This window comes from Balaenoptera acutorostrata, chromosome 17 (genome assembly GCF_949987535.1).
Source record: "Balaenoptera acutorostrata chromosome 17, mBalAcu1.1, whole genome shotgun sequence".
Lineage (NCBI taxonomy): Eukaryota > Metazoa > Chordata > Mammalia > Artiodactyla > Balaenopteridae > Balaenoptera > Balaenoptera acutorostrata.
This window is the reverse complement of record NC_080080.1, coordinates 50117453-50125365: the sequence shown is the minus strand read 5'-3', so window position 1 is coordinate 50125365 and position 7913 is coordinate 50117453. Positions and strand designations below refer to the sequence as shown.

Sequence of the window (7913 nt, the reverse complement as noted above, 5' to 3'; positions counted from 1 at the left end):
GTTGTTATAAAGATTAAAGGAGATGAAATACATGAAGTGCTGGCATAACCTGGCACATGATAAGCACTGGATAAAAGTAAGCCACAATATCACCATTTTATTACATTAGAGGACTGCAATACTCAGAGATGAATGTTTAAGCTGTAAGTAGAAAATTCATACTCCTATTTCATGTATTTGATATCTCCAACTCAAAAATCATTGTCCAAAAATTAACTGTGAGGAAAGTAATGTGTTTGTCAGTTGGAGGTTTGACAAGAAGGTGGGATAAAAAGAAACCCTCCTGTTGAAGCTGTCAGTTCTTCTCAGTTGGAACATCTCATGATCCTGTTTCAGAAGAATATGATGAAGTACTCTTTTTCTGTGCCAGAATGCAGCACCTCAAAAAAATTTTACACATGCTTACAAGTAAAGATTCCTTGCTTAGTGCAGTTTGTCAAATTTTCCCACAAAGAAAAAGTAAACCTCTACAAAATCTCAAAACACATTTCACCTCCATACAGACACACATACATTTTCTGATTTAACCCTAAGTTCTCAAAATCTTGGAGAAATTAAAAATACATGCCCTTTGAGAAAAGCTTAGGACCCCAGATTTAATTCTATACCAGAGTGTGTCTTTCTAGCAGACTCATGAATCAAGGTATGAGAAAGGAATTATAATGAACAAGGATATTCTTAATTTCCTTTTATCTAGTTCCTGTAACACCATTATTATCTCCATTTTTACTTTTAAATTAACTATTATTTTTGCAACAAGAAAAAAAGCAATGTAAGTCTCTTCCTAACTAGCTAGAATACTACATCTCCTCTTGTCTCAAGAAAAGAAAGAATGTCACATACTCACATCTTGCAATGCATGTTACAGTGTTTATAGTGTCCAAGCTTTATAATCTATTTTTTTTTACTTAATTAATTAATTTATTTAAATAGATCTTTATTGGAGTATAATTGCTTCATAATACTGTGTTAAAAATATGGAACACTTCACGAATTTGCGTGTCATCCTTGTGCAGGGGCCATGCTAATCTTCTCTGTGTCATTCCAATTTTAGTATATGTGCTGCCAAAGTGAGCACTACAAGATGCTTTTAAATTAACTTATATAAAGACAAAATGTAATTATGTGGAAGAAATAATTTGTTATTCAACTTCTAAGTGTTGAATCATTTCTAAAATCATGGGTAAAAAGATAACTAGCATAATGTTCTTTATGATTATGATTCACTGTTATATTTCCATTTTTCTCTTTCATCCTTTTATTTTCTCTGGTCCTTCTTTCTCTTTGTTTCTCTCTCTCTCCTACTCTCTCCTCCTCCTCTTCCTATTTTTCCTCTTTTTATTCTCCTCCTTTTCCTTTTTCTCTTCCTTCCCTCCCTGCCTCCCTTCCTCCCTCTCTCCCTCCCTCCCTTCCTCCTCCCCTTCCTTCCTTCCTTCCTTCCTTCCTCTCTTCCTCTCTTTCTTTCTTTCTCTCTATTTTTCAGATATACCTTTAAGGAAAGGGACTAGTGAATTCCTTGGGGCTCCAAAAGGGAGTGTGGATACTCTTCCAATATTAAAGGTATTGCAAAATATTTTAGAAAATATAGTTAAAAACATGAATTTCAATTTTCAAATAATATTAAATTTGTAAATGGTTAATTATAGAAGTAATTTTGAATATTTAATATCTGAGAAATTATTGTTTCTGTATACATTGAGAACTATATGGACATTTTTCTACGTTTTGTTTTTACTTTAGAAAAAAATCTAATCAGCTCCAAAAATAAGCTAGATAAAGCATCTTAGGAGGATTTATAGTTACATTACTATTGATATTTTGAATGTGTTGTGATTCATAGACTCACAGAGCAGAGATGTCCTACTTAGCATTTACCTCTGACAGATTAAATTAGTTACTACCTGCTTAAAATGCACCTAGAACAGTCCCTGGCACGTGGCAAGTTCTCAGTGAATGTTAGCTTAAGAGAAGATAGAAGATGAGGGAGACAAATGGACATTCCTCTTTTTGATTATAGTTTTCTTACTATATTTGAATTATTTCTGTACATCATGGATTGTGTTGACCTGTAGATCTGAATGGGAGCCTAGGGAATTGTCTCATATATGTAATAAACATTTATTTACAGGCAAGAACTAGAATAGCATTTTTTGTTGTTGGTGGTGGTTTTTTTTGTTTGTTTGTTTTGTTTTGTTTTTTCCACACACACACACTGTATTTTATTTTTACAAGAGATAAATAGACTGACACCAAGCATTGTACATGGATGACCACAACAAAAGCAACAATGATTGCAATTACCAAACATGAAACACACTCATACTATGTCATAATATTGACATTCAGTCCAGTAATCCTCCACTGTAACAGCTCCTTTACTTTGCAGTGAAAATTGATTTGTATATTCTTTGCCTCTGAGTCCTTGTGGGATTTTTTTATTTTTTTTAATTCAGACAGCAAGTCACAAAAATTATACTCATCCTCATCAGTTCACTCAGTCCCATGTAATTAATTTTTTTTTTCATCTTGATCTTTTGTTAGCACTTTTATGAGTTCATCAGTTTTTCATTAGAGTTCTGAAAATGCTTATTCATTCAGTTCAGCAGTACAGTCAGTTACCAGAAACCTGTACTTGTCAGAGTCTTTTCCATGAATTTCTTGAAGATGAAACCCTTTTATAGGAACATATTTGCAAAATCATCAGAGTACACCCAGAACTATCTGTAAATGACAAAAGACTTAAAAATGACCATGGATAAAGATTTGATGAAAGTTCATAATAATGCAGTTGACAAGAAAATTAGTTATTTCTGAGATATACATTTTAAAGTAATAACTAGGATTATTACTTATAACATTATACCAGAACATATAAGATTTTTAGAAGTTTCCTGTAATGTCTGAAACATTTATATTAACATATTTCCATACATATTTTCATACAAATACAAATATAAGATTTTTAGAAATTTCATGTAATGTCTGAAACATTTATATTAACATATTTCCATACATATTTCCATACAAATACGAATATAAGATTTTTAGAAATTTCATGTAATGTCTGAAACATTTATATTAACATATTTCCATACAAATAACCCAATGAAAGTTTAGTATTAGTTGTTTTCTTTGTTTTTTTATACTGCAGGTTCTTATTAGGCATCAGTTTTATACACATCAGTGTATACATGTCAATCCCAATCGCCCAATTCAGCACACCACCATCCCCACCTCACCACAGTTTTCCCCCCTTGGTGTCCATATGTCCATTCTCTATATCTGTGTCTCAACTTCTGCCCTGCAAACTGGCTCATCTGTACCATTTTTCTAGGTTCCACATACATGCATTAATGTACGATATTTGTTTTTCTCTTTCTGACTTACTTCACTCTGTATGACAGTCTCTAGATCCATCCACGTCTCAACAAATGACTCAATTTCGTTCCTTTTTATGGCTGAGTAATATTCCATTGTATATATGTACCACAACTTCTTTATCCATTCGTCTGTTGATGGGCATTTAGGTGGCTTCCATGACCTGGCTATTGTAAATAGTGCTGCAATGAACATTCGGGTGCATGTGTCTTTTTGAGTTACGGTTTTCTCTGGGTATATGCCCAGTAGTGGGATTGCTGGGTCATATGGTAATTCTATTTTTAGTTTTTTAAGGAACCTCCATATTGTTCTCCATAGTGGCTGTATCAATTTACATTCCCACCAACAGTGCAAGAGGGTTCCCTTTTCTCCACACCCTCTCCAGCATTTGTTGTTTGTAGATTTTCTGATGATGCCCATTCTAACAGGAGTGAGGTGATACCTCATTGTAGTTTTGATTTGCATTTCTCTAATAATTAGTGATGTTGAGCATCTTTTCATGTGCTTCGTGGCCGTCTGTATGTCTTCTTTGGAGAAATGTCTATTTAGGTCTTCTGCCCATTTTGGGATTGGGGTGTTTGTTTCTTTGATACTGAGCTGAATGAGCTGTTTATATATTTTGGAGATTAATCCTTTGTCCGTTGATTCATTTGCAAATATTTTCTCCCATTCTGAGTGTTCTCTTTTCGTCTTGTTTATGGTTACCTTTGCTGTGCAAAAGCTTTGAAGTTTCATTAGGTCCCACTTGTTTATTTTTGTTTTTATTTCCATTACTCTAGGAGGTGGATCAAAAAAGATCTTGCTGTGATTTATGTCAAAGAGTGTTCTTCCTATGTTTTCCTCTAAGAGTTTTATAGTGTCCAGTCTTATATTTAGGTCTCTAATCCATTTTGAGTTTATTTTTGTGTATGGTGTTAGGGAGTATTCTAATTTCATTCTTTTACATGTAGCTGTCCAGTTTTCGCAGCACCACTTATTGAAGAGACTGTCTTTTCTCCATTTTATATCTTTGCCTCCTTTGTCATAGATTAGTTGACCATAGGTGCTTGGGTTAATCTCTGGGCTTTCTATCTTGTTCCATTGATCTATGTTTCTGTTTTTGTGCCAGTACCATATTGTCTTGATTACTGTAGCTTTGTACTATAGTCTGAAGTCAGGGAGTCTGATTCCTCCAGCTCCATTTTTTTTGCCTCAAGACTGCTTTGGCTATTCGGGGTCTTTTGTGTCTCCATACAAATTTTAAGATGATTTGTTCTAGCTCTGTAAAAAATGCCATTGGTAATTTGATAGGGACTGCATTGAACCTGTAGATTGCTTTGGGTAGTATACTCATTTTCACAATGTTGATTCTTCCAATCCAAGAACATGGTATATCTCTCCATCTGTTGGTATCATCTTTAATTTCTTTCATCAGTGTCTTATAGTTTTCTGCAAACAGGTTTTTGTCTCCCTAGGTAGGTTTATTACTAGGTATTTTATTCTTTTTGTTGCAATGGTAATTGGGAGTGTTTCCATAATTTCTCTTTCAGATTTTTCATCATTAGTGTATAGGAATGCAAGAGATTTCTGTGCATTAATTTTGTAACCTGCAACTTTACCATATTCATTAATTAGCTCTAGCAGTTTTCTGGTGGCAGTTTTAGGATTCTCTATGTATAGTATCATGTCATCCGCAAACAGTGACAGTTTTACTTCTTCTTTTCCAATTTCTATTCCTTTTATTTCTTTTTCTTCTCTGATTGCCGTGGCTAGGACTTCCAGAACTATGTTGAATAATAGTGGTGAGAGTGGACATCCTTGTCTCGTTCCTGATCTTAGAGGAAATGCTTTCAGTTTTTCATCATTGAGAATGATGTTTGCTGTGGGTTTGTCATATATGGCCTTTATTATGTTGAGGTAGGTTCCCTCTATGCCCACTTTCTGGAGAGTTTTTATCATAAATGGGTGTTGAATTTTGTCAAAAGCTTTTTCTGCATCTATTGAGATGATCATATGGTTTTTCTTCGTCAATTTGTTAATATGGTGTATCACATTGATTGATTTGCGTATATTGAAGAATCCTTGCATCCCTGGGATAAATCCCACTTGATCGTGGTGTATGATCCTTTTAATGTGTTGTTGGATTCTGTTTGCTAGTATTTTGTTGAGGATTTTTGCATCTATATTCATCAGTGATATTGGTCTGTAATTTTCTTTTTTTGTAGTGTCTTTGTCTGGTTTTGGTATCAGGGTGATGGTGGCCTCATAGAATGAGTTTGGGAGAGTTCCTTCCTCTGCAATTTTTTGGAAGAGTTTGAGAAGGATGGGTGTTAGCTCTTCTCTAAATGTTTGATAGAATTCACCTGTGAAGCCATCTGGTCCTGGACTTTTGTTTGTTGGAAGATTTTTAATCACAGTTTCAATTTCATTACTTGTGATTTGTCTGTTCATATTTTCTGTTTCTTCCTGATTCAGTCTTGGAAGGTTATACCTTTCTAAGAATTTGTCCATTTCTTCCAGGTTGTCCATTTTATTGGCATAAAGTTGCTTGTAGTAGTCTCTTAGGATGCTTTGTATTTCTGCGGTGTCTGTTGTAACTTCTCCTTTTTCATTTCTGATTTTATTGATTTGAGTCCTCTCCCTCTTTTTCTTGATGAGTCTGGCTAATGGCTTATCAATTTTGTTTATCTTCTCAAAGAACCAACTTTTAGTTTTATTGATCTTTGCTATTGTTTTCTTTGTTTCTATTTCATTTATTTCTGCTCTGATCTTTATGATTTCTTTCCTTCTGCTAACTTTGGGTTTTGTTTGTTCTTCTTTCTCTAGTTTCTTTAGGTGTAAGGTTAGATTGTTTACTTGAGATTTTTCTTGTTTCTTTAGGTAGGCCTGTATAGCTATAAACTTCCCTCTTAGAACCGCTTTTGCTGCATCCCATAGGTTTTGGGTCGTCGTGTTTTCATTGTCATTTGTCTCTAGGCATTTTTTGATTTCCTGTTTGTTTTCTTCAGTGATCTCTTGGTTATTTAGTAACGTATTGTTTAGCCTCCATGTGTTTGTCTTTTTTACGTTTTTTTCCCTGTAATTCATTTCTAATCTCATAGCGTTGTGGTCAGAAAAGATGCTTGATATGATTTCAATTTTCTTAAATTTACTGAGGCTTGATTTGTGACCCAAGATGTGATCTATCCTGGAGAATGTTCCGTGTGCACTTGAGAAGACCGTGTAATCTGCCGTTTTTGGATGGAATGTCCTATATATATCAATTAAATCTATCTGGTCTATTGTGTCATTTAAAGCTTCTGTTTCCTTATTTATTTTCATTTTGGATGATCTGTCCATTGGTGTAAGTGAGGTGTTCAAGTCCCCCACTATTATTGTGTTACTGTCGGTTTCCTCTTTTACAGCTGTTAGCAGTTGCCTTATGTATTGAGGTGCTCCGATGTTGGGTGCATATATATTTATAATTGTTATATCTTCTTCTTGGATTGATCCCTGGATCATTATGTAGTGTCCTTCCTTGTCTCTTGTAACATTCTTTATTTTAAAGTCTATTTTATCTGATATGAGTATAGCTACTCCAGCTTTCTTTTGATTTCCATTTGCATGGAATATCTTTTTCCATCCCCTCACTTTCAGTCTGTATGTGTCCCTAGGTCTAAAGTGGGTCTCTTGTAGACAGCATATATATGGGTCTTGTTTTTGTATCCATTCAGCCAGTCTATGTCTTTTGGTTGGGGCATTTAATCCATTCACGTTTAAGGTAATTATCGATATGTATGTTCCTATGACCATTTTCTTAATTGTTTTGGGTTTGTTTTTGTAGGTCCTTTTCTTCTCTTGTGTTTGCCACTTAGAGAAATTCCTTTAGCATTTGTTGTAGAGCTGGTTTGGTGGTGCTGAATTCTCGTAGCTTTTGCTTGTCTGTAAAGCTTTTGATTTCTCCATCAAATCTAAATGAGATCCTTGCTGGGTAGAGTAATCTTGGTTGTAGGTTCTTCCCTTTCATCACTTTAAGTATATCATGCCACTCCCTTCTGGCTTGCAGAATTTCTGCTGAGAAATCAGCTGTTAACCTTATGGGAGTTCCCTTGTATGTTATTTGTCGTTTTTCCCTTGCTGCTTTCAATAATTTTTCTTTGTCTTTAATTTTTCCACTTTGATTACTATGTGTCTCGGCGTGTTTCTCCTTGGGTTTATCCTGTATGGGACTCTCTGCGCTTCCTGGACTTGGGTGGCTATTTCCTTTCCCATGTTCGGGAAGTTTTCGACTATAATCTCTTCAAACATTTTCTCTGGTCCTTTCTCTCTCTCTTCTCCTTCTGGGACCCCTATAATGCGAATGTTGTTGTGTTTAATGTTGTCCCAGAGGTCTCTTAGGCTGTCTTCATTTCTTTTCATTCTTTTTTCTTTAGTCTGTTCTGCAGCAGTGAATTCCACCATTCTGCCTTCCAGGTCACTTATCCGTTCTTCTGCCTCAGTTATTCTGCTATTGATTCCTTCTAGTGTAGTTTTCATTTCAGTTATTGTATTGGTCATCTCTGTTTGTTTGTTCTTTA

General features: G+C 34.8%; 1 non-coding gene across 1 annotated transcript; it reads right to left on the bottom strand.

Moving 5' to 3' along the window:
• Positions 1-971: 971 nt before the first annotated feature.
• Positions 972-1078, bottom strand: LOC114238372 (U6 spliceosomal RNA). The gene has a single exon (XR_003623763.1). It is a non-coding gene; the product is annotated as a U6 spliceosomal RNA (small nuclear RNA).
• Between the last annotated feature and the right edge of the window lie 6835 nt (positions 1079-7913).